The following is a 24,211-nucleotide window of genomic DNA, read 5'->3' on the forward strand; positions in this document are numbered from 1 at the left end:
CAAAATCGGAACTTTTAGAAGTTGGCTCCACTGAGGGACGTCACTCCAGTGGCTAAGCAGGGGATGGAACCCTTGCTGGGACAGTGTGGTCTCAGGACCCTTGGGGGTCACAGAAAGACCGGTGGTGCCTAAGTGCGGCAGAGCTCCCAGGTGTCAGAGTGGGAAAGCCGGCTGCAAAGATGTAGATGAAGAGTGGACTCTCAGCTCAGGGTTGTCATAAACCGTGATCCATGGCACAGTAGGGCCACAACTCTTCAAGCAGGGACCCAACAAGCGGCAGATCTGGGGAGACTCCCCTTCCTCCCCCGGGAGGAGCAGCGTGGGAGTGCACCACAGGGATCTGCTGGGTTTGGAGACTCCACATGGGGTCGGGTGCCAGAGATAGAAACTCTCGGCCACAGGCCAGGTGAGCATGGAGTGCAGCCAGAGACCACGTAGACGGGAATGAATGACTGCTTTTCTCTGGGGGGTGCACTGAGGATTGGGGCCCCGAGTTCTCAGCTCCTCCAGGGCAGAGACTGGGAGGCCGCCATTTTCACTCTTGTCCTCCAAAGCTGTACCGAAAACTTGCAGGGAACAAATCTACCAAGAGCAAACCCCAGCAGATTACACAGCCTGGCCCCTGACAAGGGTGGTGCAATTCCACCTCAGGCAAAGACATTTGAGAACCACTGCAACAGGACCCTCCCCCAGAATATCAGCAAGAACAACCAGCCAAGATGAAGTTTATAGATCAATGAGAACAGCAGGACTCCAGCACTAGGGGAATACAGCACATAGAATAGATGGTTTTTTTCTCGATGATTCTTTAGTCTTCAAAGTTAATTATTTTAATTTTCTTTTTCTATTTTTTTAAATTTTTCTTTTTCCCTTTTTTAACCAAGATCTTATCAATCCCTTTTTTTTTAAATCTTTATTTTTCATTTATAGAGCCATATTCTATCCCTTCATTGTAGTTAACCTTATTTTTGGTATATATATATATATATATATAAGTTGTTCTCTCTTTAAAATTTTGGGATACACTTTCTTCTAACAGACCAAAATATACCCTAAATCTCTAGTGTATGGCTTTGTTCTAGTCTCCTGCCAGATGACATTCTATCCCTTTTTTTTAAAATTTCTCTTTTCTTTTTTCAACCAACTTCTTACCTTATCAATTCCTTTTATAGAATCTTTTATAATTTTCATCTTTACAGTCATATTCTATCCCTCCATCGTATTTACCCTTATTTTTGTAAATATATAAGCTTTTCTTTCTTTAAAATTTTGGGAGGGAGTTTTTTCTAACAGACCAAAATATGCCCAAAATCTAGTGGGTGGCACTGATCTATTCACCAGCCTGAGCATATTTGATCATATCCTTTTTTTTTGTTTTTCTTTTCTCTTTTTTCTTTCTTTCCCTTTCTTTTCCCCTGGTTTTGGGTCTCTTCTGATTTGTTTAGTGTATATTTTTTCAGGGGTCATTGTTACCCTGTTAGCATTTTGTTCTCTCATTCATCTATTCTCCTCTGGACAAAATGACAAGACAGAAATACTCACCTCAAAAAAAAGAACAGGAGGCAGTACTGACTGCCAGGGGACCTAATCAATATGGAAATTAGTAAGATGTGGGAACTAGAGTTCAGAATGACGATTATAAAGATAGTAGCTGGGCTTGAAAAAGCATGGAAGAAACTAGAGAAACCCTTTCTGGAGAAATAAAAGAACTAAAATCTAACCAAGTCGAAATCAAAAAGGCTATTAATGAGGTGCAATCAATAATGGAGGCTCTAACCATTAGGATAAATGAGGCAGAAGAGAGAATCAGTAATACAGAAGACCAAATGATGGAGAACAAAGAAGCTGAGAGAGATAAACAACTACTAGATCATGGGGGCAGAATTCCAGAGATAAGTGATACCATAAGACAAAACAATATTAGAATAATTGGGATCCCAGAAGAAGAAGAAAGAGAGAGAGGGGCAGAAGGTATACTGGAGCAAATTATAGCAGAGAACTTCCCTAATTTGGGGAAGGAAACAGGCATCAAAATCCAGGAGGCAGAGAACCCCCCTCAAAGTCAATAAAAATAGGTCAACACCCCAACATCTACTAGTAAAACTTACAAGTCTCAGAGACAAAGAGAAAATCCTGAAAGAAGCTCAGGACAAGAGGTCTGTAACCTACATTGGTAGAAACATTAGATTGACAACAGACCTATCCACACAGACCTGGCAGGCCAGAAAGGACTGGCAGGATATATTCAGAGCACTAAACAAGAAAAATATGCAGCCAAGAATACTATATCCAGCTAGGCTGTCATTGAAAATAGAAGGAGAGATAAAAAGCTTCCAGGACAAACAAAAAATAAAGGAATTTGCAAACACGAAACCAGCCCTACAAGAAACATTGAAAGGGGCCCTCTAAGCAAAGAGAGAGCCTAAAAGTAACATAGACCAGAAAGGAACACAGACAATACACAGTAACAGTCACCTTACAGGCAATACAATGACACTAAATTCATATCTTTCAATAGTTATCCTGAATGTAAATGGGCTAAATGCCCCAATCAAAAGACACAGGCTATCAGACTGGATTAAAAAAAAAAAGACCCATTGATATGCTGTCAGCAAGAGACTCATTTTAGACCCAAAACCACCACCAGATTGAAAGTGAGGGGGTGGAAAACCATTTACCATGCTAATGGACATCAAAAGAAAGCTGGGGTGGCAATCCTTATATCAGACAAATAAGATTTTAAACCAAAGACTAAAATAAGAGATGAGGAAGGACACTATATCATACTTAAAGGGTCTATCCAACAAGAAGATCTAACAATTGTAAATATCTATGCCCATAACATGGGAGCAGCCAATTATATAAGCCAATTAATAACAAAAGCAAAGAAACACATCGAGAACAATACAATAATAGTGGGGGACTTTAACATCCCCCTCACTGAAATGGACGACTTTAAATGACACACTGGACCAAATGAACTTCACAGATATATTCAGAACATTCCATCCCAAAGCAACAGAATACACATTCTTCTCTAGTGCCCATGGAACATTCTCCAGAATAGATCACTTCCGAGGTCACAAATCAGGTCTCAACCAATACCAAAGACTGGGATCATTCCCTGCATAATTTCAGACCACAATGCTTTGAAACTAGAACTCAATCACAAGAGGAAAGTCGGAAAGAACTCAAATATGTGGAGGCTAAAGAGCATCCTACTAAAGAATGAATGGGTCAACCAGGAAATTAAAGAAGAATTAAAAAATTTCATGGAAACAAATGAAATTAAAATGAAAACACAACTGTTCAAAATCTTTGGGATGCAGCAAAGGCAGTTCTAAAGGAAAGTATATAGCAATAGAAGCCTTTCTCAAGATACAAGAAAGGTCTCAAATACACAACCTAACCCTACACCTAAAGGAGCTGGAGAAAGAACAGCAAATAAAGTCTAAACCCAGCAAGAGAAGATAAGTAATAAAGATCAGAGCAGAAATCAATGAAATAGAAACCAAAAGAACAGTAGAACAGATCAACAAAACTAGGAGCTGGTTCTTTGAAAGAATTAATAAGACTGATAAACCCCTGGCCAGACTTATCAAAAAGAAAAGAGAAAGGACCCAAATAAATAAAATCATGAATGAAAGAGGAGAGATCACAACCAACACCAAAGAAATACAAACAATTATAAGCACATATTATGAGCAACTCTATGCCAGCAAATTAGATAATCTGGAAGAAATGGATGCATTCCTAGAGGTGTATCAACTACCAAAACTGAGCCAGGAAGAAATAGAAAACCTGAACAGACCCATAACCACTAAGGAAATTCAAGCAGTAATCAAAAATCTCCCAACAAACAACAGCCCAGGGCCAGATGACTTCCCAGGGGAATTGTACTGAACATTTCAAGAAGAATTAATACCTATTCTTCTGAAACTGTTCCAAAAAATAGAAGCGGAAGGAAAACTTCCAAACTCATTTTATGAGGCCAGCATTACCTTGATCCCAAAACCAAAGACCCCATCAAAAAGAATTACAGACCAATATCCTTGATGAACATGGATGCAAAAATTCTCACCACAATACTAGCCAATAGGATCCAACAGTACATTAAAAGGATTATTCACCATGACCAAGTGGGATTTATTCCTGGGCTGCAAGTTTGGATCAACATCTGCAAATCAATCATGTGATACAATACATTAATAAAAGAAAGAACAAGAACCATATGATCCTTTGTCAAAAGCATTTGATAAAGTACAGCATCCTTTCTTGATTAAAACTCTTCAGAATATAGGGATAGAGGGTACATACCATAATATCATAAAAGCCATCTATGAAAAACCCACAGCAAATATCATTCTCAATGGGGAAAAACGGAGAGCTTTCCCCCTAAGGTCAGGAACATGGCAGGTACATCCACTATCACCACTGCTATTCCACATTATACTAGAGGTCCTAGCCACAGGAATCAGACAACAAAAAGAAATAAAAGGCATCCGGATGGGCAAAGAAGTAGTCAAACTCTCACTCTTTGCAGATGATAGGATACTTTATGTGGAAAACCCAAAAGACTCCACCCCAAAACTGCTAGAACTCATACAGGAATTCAGGAAAGTTGCAGGATATAAAAAGCAATGCTCAGGGTGCCTGGGTGGCTCAGTTGGTTAAGCAACTGCCTTCGGCTCAGTCATGATCCTGGAGTCCCGGGATCGAGTCCCGCATCGGGCTCCCTGCTTGGCAGGGAGTCTGCTTCTCCCTCTGACCCTCCTCCCTCTCATGCTCTCTGTCTCTCATTCTCCCTCTCTCTCAAATAAATAAATAAAATCTTTAAAAAAAAAAAAAAGCAATGCGCAGAAATCAGTGGCATTCCTATACACCACCACCAAGACAGAAGAAAGAGAAATTAAAGAGTTAATCCCGTTTACAATTGCACCCAAAATGATAAGATACCTAGGTATAAATCTAACCAAAGAGGTAAAGAATCTGTCCTCAGAAAACTATAAAATACTCATGAAAGAAATTGAGGAAGACACAAAGAAATGGAAAAACGTGCCACGCTAATGGATTGGAAGAACAAATATTGTGAAGATGTCCATGCTACCTAGAGCAATCTACACATTTAATGCAATCCTGATCAAAATACCATCAACTTTTTTCAAAGAAATGGAACAAATAATCCTAAAATTTGTATGGAACCAGGAAAGACCTTGAATAGCTGGAGGAATGTTGAAAAAGCAAAGCAAAGCTGGTGGCATCACAATTACGGACTTCAAGCTCTATTACAAAGCTATAATCATCAAGACAGTGTGGTACTGGCACAAAAACAGACACATAGATCAATGGAACAGAATAGAGAGCCCAGAAATGGACCCTCAACTCTACAGTCAACTAATCTTTGACAGAGCAGGAAAGAATGTCCAATGGAAAAAAGACAGTCTCTTCAACAAATGGTGTTGGCAAAATTGGACAGCCACATGCAGAAGAATGAAACTGGACCATTTCCTTACACCACACACAAAAATAGACTCAAAATAGATGAAAGACCTCAATGTGAGACAGGAGTCCATCAAAATCCTAAAGGAGAACACAGGCAGCAACCTCTTCAACCTCAGCCACAGCAACTTCTTCCTAGAAACATCACCAAAGGCAAGGGAAGCAAGGGCAAAAATGAACTATTGGGACTTCATCAAGATAACAAGCTTTTTCATAGCAAAGGAAACAGACACCATAACCAAAAGACAACCAATAGAATGGGAGAAGATATCTGGAAATGACATATCAGATAAAGGGCTAGTATCCAAAATCTATAAAGAACTTATCAAACTCAACACCCAAACAACAAATAATCCAATCAAGAAATGGGCAGAAGACATGAACAGACATTTTTCCAAAGACGACATCCAGAGGGCCAACAAGACACATGAAAAAGTGCTCAACATCGCTCGGCATCAGGGAAATCCAAATCAAAACCTCAATGAGATACCACCTCATACCAGTCAGAATGGCTAAAATTAACAAGTCAGGAAACGACAGATGTTGGGGAGGATGCAGAGAAAGAGGAACCCTCCTACACTATTGGTGGGAATGTAAGCTGGTGCAGCCACTCTGGAAAACAGAATGGAGGTTCCTTAAAAAGTTGAAAATAGAGCTACCATACAACCCAGCAACTGCACTACTGGGCATTTACCCCAAAGATACAAATGTAGTAATCTGAAGGGGTACATGCACCCCAATGTTTATAGCAGCAATGCCCACAATAACCAAACTATGGAATGAGCCAAGATGTCCATCAACAGATGAATGGATAAAGAAGGTGTGGTATATACATACAGTGGAATATTATGCAGCCATCAAAAAAACGACATGGCTGGAACTAGAGGGTATTACCCTGAGCGAAATAAGTCAATCAGAGAAAGACATGTGTCATATGATCTCACCGATATGAGGAATTCTTAATCTCAGGAAACAAACAGGGTTGCTGGAGTGGTGAGGGGTGGGAGGGGTGGGAGGGTGGGAGGGATGGGTTGGCTGGATGATAGGCATTGGGAGGGTATGTGCTATGGTGAGTGCTGTGAATTGTGTAAGACTATTGAATCACAGACCTGTACCTCTGAAACATATACAGTATATGTTAAAGAAAAAAAGAAGATAGTAGTAAGGAAAAAATGAAGAGGGGGAAATCAGAGGGGGATATGAACCATGAGATACTATGGACTCCGAGAAACAAACTGAGGATCTAGTGGAGAGGGGAGTGGGGGGATGGGTTAGCCTGGTGATGGGTATTAAAGAGGGCATGTATGAATGGAGCACTGGGTGTTATATGTAAACAATCATGGAACACTACATCAAAAAAATAGAGAAAAAAATTATGTATATATATATATATATATATACACACACACACATATACACCCTCAAGTTTTTTAACTATATGTAGGCATATGGCCCTCCATATCTTAATGAAAATAACTTAAAGCAACAAATATGTTTAAAACAATACCAAGAAACCACAATCTTTTAAACCATTTATTAACACAGTTTATCTGGAACAGTTTCAAAGCACTGTGGATGTTTATACTTATGGAAAATGTTTTAGCAGGTTACTGTTTCATAACAAAAGAAGAATTATGTGTTAGTAGAAACTTTTTCCCCCCACAAAGAAATTAGTAAATCAAACTGAGAATCCTGTCCAAAGTTTGTCTCTAGTGATTATTTCCATCTAATTTTAATGTAATTAAACCCATGGGGTTTGGCGTAAGGGTGAACTTTGAGAGTTCTCAGTCTCTCAAAGTCTTTTTTTTTTCACTTGCATAATGAAACAGTTATGTCTATTTTATAAGAATATAGTGTGATTGAATCTTTCACTCAAGTTTATTGAGTGCCCATTATATAATAGGCATTATTAGTAATGAATAAGATACACACAGGCAACTACACTAAGCTTACCACTGAATGGAGGATAATTTTTTAGTGAGTGTGACAAAGGAATTAGCATGGCACTTTGCACATAATAAACTCAATAAATGTTAATCATTATTAGTGTTGTTATTCCACCTTAAAGAAGCAATAGAGCAGGGCGCCTGGGTGGCTCAGTCATTAAGCGTCCGCCTTTGGCTCAGGTCATGATCCCAGGGTCCTCGGATCGAGCCCCGCATTGGGCTCCCTGCTCCACGGGAAGCGTGCTTCTCCCTCTCCCTCTCCCACTCCCCCTGCTTGTGTTCCTGCTCTTGCTGTGTCTCTGTCAAGTAAATAAATAAAATCTATTAAAAAAAAAGCAATAGAGCATGCCATCATTAGACTAAAGGAATAACAGGGGATGGTGTCAAATCTGTTGCATTCATATGAGCGTGCGCACACACATACACACACACACAAACACTTGCATACACAAATATACATATACCAAAATTTCCAAATATGCAAACATGCCAAGGATTCTGCAATCTGCACTGTGATTCTTTATTTTAAAGGTATAAAATCCAACACAATTTCTCTTAGTACAGAAGGCTTAGGATTCAAACTATTTTAATAAAGATTTTAAATGAAGTTGGAATAGTCAGTGACTCATAGGTCAGAAGTGGGTGGCAGGAACAGAAGTGAAGGCCTCAGGCAGAAAAGAGACTTTTAGTACCAGTTTCCCATGCAAAGTGCTACGAGGTATTATTTCTTCTGTTATTTTAACCTGTGGTTGATGCATAGTCTCATTTTCCCACACTGCTATCCGTGAAAATATTTGTTTAGCGAATTTCTGAAAAGAAAACTTGTCAAGCATAAGCATAAGATTACATGTTTAAAGATTCTTAAAGAATCAGTCGCCTCTTGTTTTATCAAGAACTATGTAATTTTATGAATTTAGCATTATATCCAAGATTTCTGTTATAAAGAACATTTTGTCTTAATTTTAAGATATTTGTTGATTGTCCTTAGTAATTTAGAAGTACACAAAGCAAACAAGAAATATTTTTTGAAATATACTTTTAAAACCTGCACAGTATCAAATCAAAGCTTTTCATAGTTTCCTCTGCTTTTCTCAGCATTATACTCATTAATGTATTAATGTATGAGCAAAAGTTCTCTGGGCTATAGTTTCAATACAGAAGGGCTGGGTTGTCTTCTTTAACTATTGTAAATTGTATAAAATGTAATAATATATCTAAGCTAATAACTTACTTGGAAAGTCTGGAAAGTCTTAGTAATAATAATAATATTAATAAAAAAGAACAAGAAATAAAACAAATCTCCTTGTTCAATAATTCATTTAACAAAGGCCTCACTCATTTCCAAGCATAAAAATCATAAATTAACAATAGGGGAATACTATGCTAGGACAACTAACATAAGACTATATAAAACATAGACAGGAACAATTATGAAATATTTTTGCCACTCCTTTAATAAGGGTAATAAATGGGAAATGTTTTTGTCCTTATGGTCAACATAATATATCTATTTCATATGAAACAATCAAAGGTAAATGCTTAATAAACTAAACATTACTAAAGTTATTTTTGGCAATTTGGTTATGCAGACATGATATTACAGACATTTTGAAAAGGAATAAAAAGCAAATACAAGCATGGGTGTGTTCAGTATAAATCTACCTTATGAAGTGATACCAATAACAGATATCATTCAATGATTAAGATTCAATGATTAAGAAGGAAAGTTTGTATATTAATTAAACAGCCAGGATGAATAGAGGGCATTGTATGTGGAACTCAGCTGACTAGATCCTGTAGGTGATTCACAACTAGGATATTTATTTTTCAATACATGATGAGCACTTGCTAAGTGACAGAAAGCTAAATAGTGAGGATATAGCAGGACACATAATAACAAAGTCCTCATGCACAATGGGTCTGGTAAGACCGATGAGTAAATAGGGAATTGAAATAATGAGATATGTGCCATAGTACAGGAAATGTAGGATTACACAAGGAAAATGAAGGAGCAAAAGCTCATAATCAGGAAAAGAAGTTGGTGTAGATTTCAAAAGTTCAAACAGGAAATGTGAGAATGCAAATTTATATGGAATGGAAATTAAAAGTTAGCGTTTAAAGAGAAAATACTAGGGGTGTCTGGGTGACTCAGTCATGAAGCGTCTGCCTTCGGCTCAGGTCATGATCCCAGGGTCCTGAGATGGAGCCCTGCATCACGGTCCCCGCTCCGCGGGAAGCCTACTTCTCCCTCTCCCACTCCCCCTGCTTGTGTTCCCTCTCTTGCTGTGTTTCTCTGTCAAATAAATAAATAAATTCTTAAAAAAAAAATAAAGCAAAAATACTAAGTAGGTAAAGCAAAGTAAGCTTACCAGAATATTAATCTAAGCCAGAAAGTATGGATTTGATATCACAGACAAGTCAACTATGGGACTGACAGATTGAAAGTTTTATTTAATATTAGTGATATAGTGATGATACAATGATTAAAAAAACAACAACAACAACAGTGGAAGAGACAAGAAAAAGTAGTGGGACATTATCTAAGTCCGGGTGTTGAAAGCCTGGGCTCTTCACTTTAATGAACAAGAAGGGGAAAAGAAAAGAAGCCCAGAGATTTTTCAAAAGAAGAATCAAAAGCCACAGTGACATATTAGATGCTGTGTATGGGAGAGAGAGAGAAGAGCGAAAGGCAACTCTACGATTTGAGTTCAGGGATTTAGAAATGTGAGAGCTGCTATACACAGTTTTATCTGGAAAGGAAGGACAGTTTGGGGAGCAAGATTGAGTTCATTCGGTATGTACTGAATTTACATGTTATCCACAGTCCAGTTTAACCTGCACTATTGCTGGTTAAGAATAAACACAGGCAGAATGCAGGCAGAAGACAAAGGCTGAAGATGTCCTTTGGGAATTATCTGCATAGAGATCAGAAATGAAACCATGAATATGCTGTAAAACAGCAAAATGCTCAGGTAGAAGATTCAAGAAGGTTCTCACATATCAAATATCTGAGTGCATCCAAGGAACATAAGAACAAAGGTACAGTTACTGACTACAGGGACATAAAGGTCACCTGTAATCTTTTATTTTAATTCAACTAATTAACACATAGCATATTATTAGTTTCAGAGGTAGATTTCAGGGATTCATCAGTTGCATATAACACCCAGTGCTCATTACATCACACATCCTCCTTAACACCCACCACCCAATTACCCCCTCCACCCACCCACCCCATCAAGCAACCTCAGTTTGTTACCTGTAATCTTTTGATAGTATTTTCAAGAGTTTATGGGTTTGGAAGAAAGGGGAATCCTATTTCTCATAGTTAAAATGAGTGAGTAGATAGAAGTGGAAGCAATGGAAAAGTTTCTTTTGTCAAGATTTTGGTGCTAACCGGAAAAATTAAAATGCAGTTATAAGTAATAGGGTCAAGAGAGGGGTTTTTTGATATTTTAATAATGGATATACTAGAGTATGTTTGGAAGTAACCCTTAAAGAAAATTAGCTGAGCATCAAAGATATAAGGGTGAATAAATCATGATGACTACCCTCAAGTTGCTCACACAGTAGTAGACTCTTCTCCAAAGAGCCTGAACAGAAACATGAGAGTATATTAGGTTGAAGATCAAGGAATTTGAGTTTTTAGCAAAATTCAGTTTGTAACATAAGCAGCAATATTTTCACTAAGAATGAGGGCAGAAAAATGGGGGATGGTTGAATGTTTCAAGGAGAAAAGAATAAGTGAGAGAATAGCTTTGTGACATTTGAGAGGTGGATAAAAGGGTTGATGTGATGACAGGCAGGATCACGATGAAACTCCATAGAATGAATCTATAATTGTCACTACTCTTGCGCATTTTCTTTCATCAGCATTCCCATGGCCTGACAGCCAAAACAGAGTAAACAGTGGGGATAATAGATGTTTGAGGAATGATGTTTAGGAAATAAGCAGCATCTTTGAAGATTAAAAAGCAAATATAGTGACATAAAGTTAGATTACACACACAAAGTATAGCAATTTTGGTCCTGTAACTGATTTGCCTTAAAGACTAATGATATAGTAGGGCTAATAATATTGCTCTTTGGCATCAATAACAAATATCAAAGATATGATAATGGTATAAATCTCAGTGATTCACTTCTGGTATGAATCTGCATGTGATTTAATACAGAACTTGGGAAGTAATAAAAATAGCTTTATGTTTAAGAGCTCTTACGTATTCTTGTTAAATATTTGCTTTAGGTCTCACAGGGTAACTGACTCCAGGGCTAAAAACAGATGAAAATGACAAGCCAAGTATCAAAAGCCTAAAATTGGCCTTGGTACCATAACTTAGCTTTTGCCTCAGGTCCTTCTGGAAAAAGGCCACAGACAGAATCCTCAGTAACAAGGTCAGGAGTAGGGAGAGCTATCATACTAATAGGGTCTTCCAATATTGAAAAGCAGAATTGCTTTATTGGCCTTGTTCACTTCACTCCCAAGCCTATATACAAAACTCTGTGGGAAGAAGAAACAAAGAACTTGGAGGGCAGAAGAGTTATGTTCTTGGTAGCTCTTCAGTTAGACATGGTTGGTGGCAAATAACAGAACCACAAAAATAAGTTAAAAATAGATGCTCTTGTAGGTATATAATAGCCAAATGCACATTCTTTCATGACCAAGAAATGAAAGGAGCTTGCTATCATAGGGACTGAGTGAGGGACCTGAAGATTCACTATTGGAAATTTGTTCCTTTCTCTCTCTCAGATTTACTGTTTCTGTTTCTTGCTGCTGACCCATTTATCTTCCAATCTTCTTTATCTCTGTTGGCCAGGTTTCCTGTATTCTTGAATATGGTCCATCATGAGCACAGCACCAGCTCCCCCGTTAACTTATTTACATTCTCTCTCTCTCTAGCTAGGAGAGATCATCCAATTGATTTCCAGGATTTGGGGCAAGGAATTTCCTCAAGAAGGGCTTAGATGAGGAAAACATTTAGCATTTCTAGTAGGACAGTCCAGAACCACACCAAGAATATGTATTCCAGACCACATCTGAATAGAGCAACTGACTCTAGTGTTTTAAGTGAAAACATTTTTTGAGCAGATAGTCCACACAGCATCAGTTAAAAGGTTTTCATATATACATTATGTTTTATGCTCAGCTGGAGAAACAGGCTTAGGTTATCAGATATATTGTCCTGCATTTTTCTGAGTGCTGATAAAAATCACAACAATAAGCTGGGAATATATAAGCTTAAAGACTGAGTGCACAGCCTTTCTTGAGATAGCTAAGAATCTACTTCTTTAAGGATTCTGATTTTATATTTTCTTTTTTTTTCAAAGATTTTATTTATTTATTTATTTGAGAGAGAGAGAGAGAAACAGCATGAGAGGGGAGAGGGTCAGAGGGAGAAGCAGACTCCCCACCGAGCAGGGAGCCCGACGCAGGACTTGATCCCGGGACTCCAGGATCATGACCTGAGCCGAAGGCAGATCGCCCAACCAACTGAGCCACCCAGCGCCCCATGATTTTATATTTTCCATTCAAGTATTATCATTAAACATTTTAGAAAAACCAAAATCAAGTCTCTCTGGCTTTCAAGTGTGGCAGGTTGAAGAAATGTAAAGTACTGGCTATGCTTCCCTGGAAGAAACCAACAGAATACAGCAACATATACTGTAAGCCTCTCCCTACATCAGGGCTTATTTTATTTTTTTTAAGATTTTATTTATTTATTTATTTATTTATTTATTTATTTATTTATTTATTTGCGAGCAAGCACGCAGGTGAAGGGGCAGAAGGAGAGGGACAAGTAGATTCCACACAGAGCACAGAGCCCAACATGGGGCTTGATCCCACAACCCTGAGATCATGACCCAAGCCAAAATCAAGAGTCAGACACTTAACTGTGCCACCCAGGAGCCCCAGGGCTTCATTTCTTTATTAACAATTTACAACTATATTTTTAAGTTCCTACTAAATCAAACTTAGATTCAGCTCTCTTCAAAGAGGGTATGACTTATTTCATAAAAGTCATTCGTACTGAAGAAAGCTCAGAAACTGCCTCCACCTCCTCTCCCTTTTCAATCTTGATCCAAGCAAGGAGCTTGTTTTAAATTGGATCCTCACACTTGAGTCAGATCTTTATGGGAACACAGCAAGACAGAAAACTTGTCCTGTGTGAATCATATCTTCACCAACTGTGTTAACCTGCAAACATGGCGAAAAATGATTGAATGCATTATACTGAAACGACAGATCAAATCTCTTTAACAACTGATTTCAGAGAGATATATTTTATGTTCTTTAAATGTCTTTGCTTTGTAGAGAATATTGTTCCAAGCAGGCAGCCTATTAACTATGGCAGTAAAATTTTATCATGAAATAATTTGGGATGTAACAGACTTATTACAAATTTTAAACCATTTTTGTATGGATGGAGCTGTATATTCCTCAAATTTATATGCTGAAGACTTCACCTCTAATGTGACTGTATTTGGAGATGAGGCTTTAGGATGAAATTAAGGTTAAATAAAGTCATAAGGGTGGGCTCTTAATTTGATAGGATCCATGGCTTTATGAGAAGAAGAGCGAGAATATGTTCTTTTCCTCCATACGCATGCACCTAGGAAAGGCCATTTGAGCCCACAACTAGAAGGTAGCCATCTGCAAGCCAGGAGGAGAGCTCTCACTAGAACCCAATTATGCTGACACCCTGATGAACTCAAGTTGCTCCAAAATTTGCTGCTAATCACCAAAGAAGAGATCTTTAAGCATAAAGGAAATTGTGCATTTGCAAATTCTATTATGGCCTTTAATTAATTATCAATCATAAACATGCTACATTTGGGCAGTTTGTGGATACACTTATTTTCTTGCAGGTGTGGAATAAATGCTAAAATACAGCTCCAAAGATAATTACATCTTAAGCTGACACTTTATGAAAATAATTTTGATTCATAAGAAAACCCAGTAGCTCTTAAAATAACTGAATTAATCATAAAATGATTTTAGTATGGTATGATTAAACATGAAGATGAAGTTATCATTATATTATTAATTTATATACTACAAAGATGCAATTAATGTTTGTGATTTTTAATTTACAAGTCCCAAATACCAGTAAAGCCTGCTGCTAATTTGGGTCTTCGGTTTAGCACTTCATTTGCCTCATTTTACATAATGCCACCTAACTCAGAGGAGGATTTCTAAATATTAATAGAGAAGGTAATTTTAGAAATTTAATTAGTGACCTGTCCCACACTGATTATGTTTGGCTTTGGATCACTGATTTCTCACCCCCACCCCCAAAAAAATTATCTCTAAAAATTCTAGGAGCTAAAATGAATAAAATAAATGATTTATTCATGGTAGCATCCCTATATACTTTTCTTAAAATAAATCAGGTTTATCTCTGTTAATAAAAGTGGACTTATGGTGTGAGGTGATATCTCATTGAGGTTTTGATTTGGATTTTCCTGATGCATGAGAGACTATGGACTCTAAGAAACAAACTGAGGGTTCTAGAGAGGAGGAGGCTGGGGGGATTTGTTAGCCCAGTGATGGGTATTAAGGAGGGCACGTTCTGCATGGAGCACTGGGTGTTATACGCAAACAATGAATCACGGAATGCTACATCAAAAACTAATGATGTATGGTGATTAACATAATAATAAAAAATGGACTTATGGAAGTATCTATAAGGATAGCTTTTAAATAGAGAGTGTTTCTTTTCAAGGCTCCATGATATTTCATTGAGGACTTTTAATATTACCTGTGTGACAGATAGGAAACATGAAAAAATATATATTCTTGGGGATATTGAGGAGATAAAAGTGTTTTAATATTTTCATGAGCTAGAAGCACTTCAGGTTGGCAGCAACACTTTTTTAAAAAAAGATTTATCTAGTTGACAGAGAGACAGCTAGAGTGGGAACACAAGCAGGGGGAGTGGGAGAGAGGGAGAGGGAGAAGCAGGCTCCTGGCTGAGCAGGGAGCCTGATGTGGGGCTCGATCCCAGGACCCTGGGATCATGACCTGAGCCGAAGGCAGACGCTTAACGACTGAGCCACCCAGGCACCCCAGCAGCTCTATTTTTAATTATTTTTGTTAAAAAGAGATAGATTGATCCAGAATGTTAAAAAATTATCTTATGGACATGTTAAGATATTTCAGATTACAGTGTTCACCCCAGACTTCCTTTCAAAAGAGAAAGGATATACTATATTTATCTTTCTATACAGTCAACAAAATATTGAGTACCTATGAAATGTTAGACTATGTGCACTAGAAACTGGAAAGTCCATGATGATTAAAAATAGACTTGATTTCTATTTTAATGGAACCCTCCAGTCTAGTAAGGGACAATGACACTAATAAAATAATCATATAAATCAACACAAAATTTCAGATGTGGTAAATGCTGTGAAAGAAAAATTATATATTACTCTGAGAGTACTTTGGGTGAAGAGTAAAGCATTAAGATATCCTGAAGTTGAAAAGAACTGGGTGAGGAAGCTCCTCAGAACTGGGAAAACAAGAGGGAGCTTGGTGAAAGATAACATTTATGTTTATCCTAAAAGTAATGAAAAAAATTTAAAGATTTTAAGTAAGTTGAAATAGAGGACTGATGTAATTAAATTTGCACTTTGAAAACATGTGTAGTCTGAAGAATAGTGGAAGAAAGTTTGGATACAGATAAACCAGTCAGAAAGTTATTCTGGAAGTCTAAGAGAGAAGTCTTATTACACAGACTGTGGTATTAATGATGATGAGGGTAAGGAGAAATAGAAAATCAACAGAATCTGGTAGTGGATTGGGTGTGTAAAAACCATAAAAGCAGATTTTCTGCTGTAAGAGATTGTAATATCACTGTTAAGATAGCTAAAGAGAAAGAAGTACCTACTCAGGTTATGGTATAGAAACTTCTCTAGCTTTGCTGCCAATGAGATAAGCACCCTACAACATGAATAAACAATTATTCAGTATTGAGATTTCTAGACCTACAAGGGCTCCAAATATCAGTATCCTTTTCCTGGTTCATTACAGTGCTGCTTTAGTGGCCTCCAGTCTTCCCCTGGTCTGTTGTTCCATCTGTAACTTTGTCTCTGAATTTTCATGTGAGTTAAGTCTAGTTCTGTAGAAGCTATTTCACTCCCTGAGTGAAAATTATCCCTAATTTGAAGGACATCACTTAGGACTTACTCATAAGGGGACTGACATTTCACCAGGGGAAGACAACCCTTGAATGCTGAAGATTTCTGGTTGCTAGGCAACCCAGAAAAGTAGTCTAGAAATTCTTAGAAAATAGGTTGTGCATACTAGCCTTCTCAAGTGGTCATATATCCAAGCATGACCTAAAAGCCATATATGTACATTTACAAGAAAATTCTATTTCTAAGTCTATCTACATCACTTCCTGGTCAATAATGAGGAATTCTGATTTGAGATATAAATCAAGCACTAAGAAGATAACATAATAAGTAACTTTTCCAATATTTGAATCAACTTAAGTTTGTAATGGAGATTTTCTCCTTTTAGCAGAATTATTATTTTTTTTAAAGATTTTTTATTTATTTATTTGAGAGAGAGAATGAGATAGAGAGCATGAGAGGGAGGAGGGTCAGAGGGAGAAGCAGACTCGCTGCCGAGCAGGGAGCCCGATGTGGGACTCAATCCCGGGACTCCAGAATCATGACCTGAGCCAAAGGCAGTCGCTTAACCAACTGAGCCACCCAGGCGCCCTCCTTTTAGCAGAATTATTGTTACCCCAAAATTTAAGGCATGATCTCAATTACTGACATCACCTAAATAATCTATTTTTTTTCCATACAGTCAAAATTAAGACCTCATTTTTGTATGAATGGTCTGACTACTGAAGCACTGTCTATGAATTCACAAAGACAAATTCTCCCATTCATTTTGAAGTTGTTTATCTTTACTTCTCCTCTCAAGACAAAGCGTCTTAGAAAATCAAAGGAAATAATAAAACTGTCAAATGCTAAATTGGTTTTCTTGTCAACCCCCCCCCCGGGTCCTTTCTCCTAGGTTTGGTTTTTTCTACGGAAGAAATTTCAAATTTTGAATTTTGAAGCAGAAAAGCTAAATTCTTATTGCAAGATTTCCAACTGCCAGTTTATAAATGTGTGTGTAAAAATAAAGCAGCGTATACTTTATGAACAGATACTTCCATTTGTTAGTCTTAAAAGAATAAGGTGTAAGCAATTCTATCCCAGTTTTTTTATATCTGCGTCTTCATCTGAGAAAACCCACCTCTGACACTGCTGCTGACAATGTCTCCCCCAGTATGACAGTTTCATTATTTTATCTATTTTCTGTGGGTTGGGCAAATTCAAAATATTCTAATTTTAAACAAATCTCACCTTAAAAACTTTTAAGAGAAAACACCATTTTCTAGTAAAAATGTAAATCAAAGATCTTACATGATCTAAAAATCAAAAGAAAGGCCAACAATACTGACATTGAAAGCCTAATGTTTCCCACTTTATATCAGTTTTGCTCCCCTATTTTGAACTGTACATGCATTTCTTTTGATGCTACGGGCCTCTTGAATTTTTTTCCTCCAGTTTGTTTGTTTGTTTATTTTAGTAGCACTTGATTTCTTACATTTCTCTTGATATTTAATCTTTGTTAAAACTAGAATATGTATTTGTAGCTTTCCATTTTAAAGATAATACATGCTCATTATACAAATGTGAAATATAGTGGAAAGTAGTGGAAACAAACCATCTATTCTTCCAGCACTCATTCACAGAAAACCACCATTGGGGTGCCTACGTGGCTTAGTCAGTTAAGTGTCTGCCTTCCACTCAGGTCATGATCTCTGGGTCCTAGGATCGAGTGTCGCATTGGGCTGTCTGCTCAGAAGTGAGTCTGTTTCTTCCTCTCCCTCTGTATTCTCTCTCGCTTTCACTCTCTCTCAAATACATAAATAACAATCTTTTTAAAAAATTTTAAAAAAAGATAACCACCATTGATGCTTTTCTTATAATTTCAGAATAACTAGGCCAAGAAGATACTTAAGAAATCATTTCAAACATACTATCTTCCTTCTTTACAAAGATCCAAAGTGGAAATTCTCCAACCACACCCACACATTTTCAAGAACAAACAGTGACTTTGAACAGGAGAATTTTAGACGTGTTCATCACTCATTTTACCAATGAAGAAATGACTCCATGATAATTAAATGACTTGCTATGGTAAAAAAGCATGGACTGGCATGAGAAATGGGTGACAGCTACCCTGCATGGTTCCTCTATCATTTTTCTATAATCACAAAGCCTAGAGTATTTTCCATGCTGGACAAAAAGGTAGAATCATCTCAGCAAATTGTCTATAATATAGATTCCTGGATCCCACAATTATTCAATGAATCAGAATTTCTAGTAGAGAAATCCACAATTTTTATTCAAAGGTTGTAAAGTATTGCTCATGACCAGCAAGTTTTGCAAATCACTGCTGTAGACCAACTCTTCAGATTTTTAAGCAGAAATTTTATATTATAGAATGAGAGAATGTGTTAATGAAGGAGCTGGGGAGGTTTCATTCTCCTATATTTGCAGGGATAATTTGGCAGGGCTTCTAGAATCATTTAGGGTGGAACCTAAATCCAATGACTAGTATTCATATTCCTTTGTAAGGAATAAGAGTCACAGAGATACAAACACAGATGGATAAAGGCCATGTAAAGACAGAGGCAAGGAGAGATTTTTTTTCCTAGAGCCTTTGGAGGAATCATGGCCCTGCTGATGTCTTGATTTCAGACTTCTAGTATCCAGAACTAGAGAGAATACATTTCTGTTTTAAACTACATAATTTGTGGAAATTTGTTAAAATGGAAAACTACTACAATGAATCATTTAAACAGCTTCATATTTCAGGAAAAAAAGAAACATTGGAATAGTCAGTAAAATTTATAAACATTAGATAAATTGAAATCTTTTATATTTTGTGATTGCTATAGCCAAGTCCTCTGGAAAAAATAATTATTTTAAGGCTGTGTTTATCTTTGTTTTTCATGAACGTGAAATAAATGAGGTATCTTTGCAATAAAATCTATTTTGAAATTTAGTAAATGGATACAAAATACTTGAAAAACACTTTTTTTTAACTCCATACAGTAAAAGATCTAAATAACTTCTTTCTTAGTGAGATACTGTACTCAATTATGTTACATTAATTTCTCTGTCCCATAGAGTTCCTGGTCTTTGGGGAATTTGCAGGAATATTTAAGCAATCTCTAACAGTTAACAACAATAAAAGACTATGTGCTCTGCATTGTGCTGGCCAAAATCCCACAGCTACTGTTGAGACCAAGAGATAGCAGAGTCTAGCACAGAAAAAATGTAAAAAGAATGGTACTAATGGTACTAATTACAAAAGTGGAAGAAATGAGAAACAGACATGTTAACAAAAATATGAAGCCAACTTTAAGAATGAAACCTTTGGATCAAGGTAAGAAGATATAGCTGTTATACAGCTACTTATCATCTAAATTAAATATTACTTCTATACTCTTATCAGTGCAACTATTATCATAGAGGATGAAGCCTGATGAAATAAGAAAGATTCAATAAGAAGATGCCAATTGAAACTTGAAGAAATCTGAACTGAGATTCATTTGTCCGGATTGGAATAAGCAGCCTAACACTTTACACAGGTAAGTAGAAATCTGTGTTGGGTGTCTGTCTTATTTTGTTTTGTTTCACTTTTGAACCAAATGCAGAACTTACACATGTAGTATAACCAGATTTATAAGTTACAGATGGGAAATTTATACATAGAAATATGAAACAATAAACTATTTTAGTTGCACTTATGTGTGAATAACAGTAGTAGCTACTGTGTTTTCTAACCCAGTTCTCTGCCTCTATTTCCTAAAATGGATTCTGATGACAAAACACATGGATAATCATTATCACTATAAATGAGCATTTTTGTGCTCTTACTATATGCTAGGCATTACTCTAATCACATTGTATATACTATTTTATCTTCACAATAACAATTGAATAGGTATTCTTTTTTTTTTTCCCCCAAAGATTTTATTTATTTGAGAGAGAGAGAGAACACAAGAGGGGTGAAGGGCAGAGGGAGAAGCAGACTCCCCGCTGAGCAAGGAGCCCAATGCAGGGCTCCATTGCGGGGCTCGATTCTGGGACTCCGGGATCATGACCCAAGAGGAAAGCAGATGCTTAACGGACTGAGCCACCCAGACACCCCTGAATAAGTATTCTTATTGCCAGTTTTACACATGGAGAAACTGAGGTTCAGGCAGCCAAAGTGAATTGCCCTATTGTCCAATGGTAAATGGCAGAATTAGAAATCAAATTTATATAGGCCTAACACAATATCTCATGTTATTAACCACTAACTTTTGTGGTCTCCCTTTGTCCTCATCTCCTGTATCCTCTCTTTTCAAATTAGTCCAGGAGCAGGGTCAGTGATATTCCATAGTCTACATTGGTGGAATGTCCAAAATGAAGTGAAAAGCCCTTCAAAGGCTTTGTCTGACTCCTCTCTAGATTCCCTCTATATCTTAGTTGGTAGGAGTCCTCAGAGTCTTGGGCTTAGAATGTCCTTTCTAACATGTCCATCAGGTGAGGAAGTAGAGTGAAGGAGAAGTCTCTTATGAAATCCTAGACCTGCAATGGAAGAATCTGGCTTGCTAGTATCCCAGGTTCAAACTTTGAATGCCCTTTCCCCACATGGGTAAAGATGGATAATAGTTAAAGAACAGATCAGAGAGATACTCAGAGAGGTCACTAATATGAAGCCCAAAGTTCTGCTGTTCCACCTCCAGTCGAAGCCTTAATTGGGTTGCATTTGAGTGTGTGGAAGTAGGGAAGGGTGGATAGATAAAAATCGTGGTGGCTTACGTGTGGTGGGAGATAGGAGACATGATATAGGTAACTTACTGTTGAAATTGCTCTTTCTGCTCTTATAATTTTACAAGAGGACAGAGCCATACTAGAGTAAGACTTCCTAGAGAAGGAAGTCAATGAATAATGTATATTTTATTAATTTTAGGGTTTTTTTTAATGTAGATGTTTATTTTTTTATTATGTTATGTTAATCACCATACATTACATCATTAGTATTTGATGCAATGTTCCATGATTCATTGTTTGCATGTAACACTCAGTGCTCCATTCAGTACGTGCCCTCTTTAACACCCATCACCAGGCTAACCCATCCCCCCACCCCTCTCCCCTCTAGAACCCTCAGTTTGTTTCTCAGAGTCCATAGTCTCTCATGGTTCATCTATACAGGTATTTATATTTATCTTAGAAAAAGATAAACACAGGTAAGAACACAAGGGAAATTTTAAATCATCTATACAGAGATGACTTTTAATATAATACTCTTTTTATTCTATTCATTTGCATAGAATGTTTTATTTTTTTATTTATTTTATTATGTTCAATTAGCCTGCATATAGTACATCAATTGTTTTGATGTAGTGTTCAACGATTCACTAGTTGCATACAACACCCAGTGCAAATATATTTAATGTGTGTAATATACACATATCTATAGATATGTTTATCTCTATAATACACTTATTTCTACAAAAGTAGAACCACATACAGCTTTCTATAACCTCCTTTCCCCTTGTAAATTCTATAAACATTTTCTATATCGAAACCAAATTTACATAATTTTAATTGTGACATAATATTATACAGAAATAACATCTTTAAAATCCTCTTATAGGAAATTTCAATTATTTCATTTTTTTCTACTGTAAGTAATATTGTTATGAACATCCTTGGCATGTGTCTAATTCAGTGGAACAGACTCCTAGAATTAGACTCTAGTTCAAAGACTATGTCATCTTTTTTTTTTTTTAATTTATATATTTGATAGAGATTGCAAACACAAGTAGGCAGAGCGGCAGGCAGAGGGAAAGGGAGAAGCAGACTGTCTGCTGACCAGGGAGCCCAATGTGGGGCTCGATCCCAGGACCCTGGCAGCATGACCCGAGCCAAAGGCAGCTGCTCAACCGACTGAACCACCCAGGCGCCCCGCTATGTCATCTTTTAATACATATTGCCCTCTGGAAATGTCCTAGTTTACTCCCACAAGCAATATATGATGTCCATTTTCCAACATTCTCACCCACACTCAGCCCGGTTATGGCTTATTTTAAAACTATTTTATGGCAGGATACTTACGTGTAGGAAGGAACCTTCAGTATAAAGTGCAAATGTTTAGAGTATTCCACTGTCTGAGTGAAACTATGAGACAAGTTATGCATTGCTTGTTGAAGGACAGATTTGCTAAGGAATATTAATTAATGGTAGATTACATTAATGGTAGGAATATTAGTAATGTTGGTAAATTACCATAAATGTTTGCTCTCTCAAAACATTCTTGGATTACAGTTTCCAGTAGTCAGAAACTTCAGTTTAATGACTTAAATGACATTTATTAACTTCATTATTAGTACAAAATAAACCAGCATCATTTTATAGCCAAAAAAAATAATTCATCTGTACCACAGTTCCTATTCTGTGAGTCATCAAATGCCACCTACCTGTGACAAGCTTCATGAGCCATTAGAAGGGATTTTCCACCCTCAGCAATGGATTTTAAGTTAAAAAACAAAAAACTTTTTATAAGGTGTACAAAATTAGTTTTATTTTCCCAAACAAGGGATTATATTTATTTTAAAGGTGGTTTATACGTGAAAGAGCCATATGGAAAATCTGTATCTTTGCTTCCTTTTCACACATATGGATTTATTTCAGTGATTAAAAGGCAAGCCAGATATTTTGACTCAAACTTGAAAAGAAAAAAAAAAAGATGACACAATATGCTAAGTGTAGTCATAAAGTGTTTATCAGTTGCTCAAGGGCAGTGAAATAATAAAAATATTCTGTACAGTACACAAGGCAAAACTATAATCCAATCTCAGCATTCCTACAGGTTCATGGATGATGCATATTTTGCCTCAGGTTCACTTGTGCAAAGATCGGCACCAATGTACTCTTGGCCTAATTTGGCTTTGAGTCACTGCCACGAGATTATGAACATCTCAGAACAAAATGATTCTATTTTAGAATTCTGGGTAAAGCTTTATTTTATTTAAGATTCCATTTTTAGCCATCAGTTGGAACATTTTTGCCTCAACTGTTAATTTAAGAAAAGTTAAAAGTCCTCAAACAATGCAACAAGGCCAAGAAAAAGAATTCCATGTACAAAGTTAAATGGTGGCTCCATCTTCCTGCACAGCATCACTTCTTAGAGGTTACTCATACCAACCCTGGTTAGGATCCATTTTATGATTGGCTAAGTCTGGAAAAGTGAGTGTTCTTTTTTTTTTTTTTGGTATGTTATCACTAGAAATTTTCTTCTTTACCCCTTTTTTTTTTTTAAATCACAAGAATTGAATAAAGAATTTCCTATTTCTTGGGAGGGGGGAAAGATGGCAGAGGAGTAGGGGACCCTATTTCAACTGGTCCCTGGAATTGATTTGCATATCTACCAGACCACTCTGAGCACCCACGAAACCAGCCTGAGATGTAAGAAGATCTGGATCTCTACAAACAGAATATCGCAGGCAGTTGGTTTTGAGGTATGAAGCGGAGAGCCATGACTCTGCGGGCAGATATCGGAGGATAAACGGCAGCGGGAGGGTGCCTGGATATGGGGATCCTACACCACCGGTGAGTGACAGCCTTGCGCGCTATGGGCCGGGCACAGACTCGCAGACCGGTAGCGCCGGGAAGGCACTTTGGGGCAGCCCCAGGAC

This window comes from Neomonachus schauinslandi, chromosome 11 (genome assembly GCF_002201575.2).
Source record: "Neomonachus schauinslandi chromosome 11, ASM220157v2, whole genome shotgun sequence".
Taxonomy (NCBI): domain Eukaryota; kingdom Metazoa; phylum Chordata; class Mammalia; order Carnivora; family Phocidae; genus Neomonachus; species Neomonachus schauinslandi.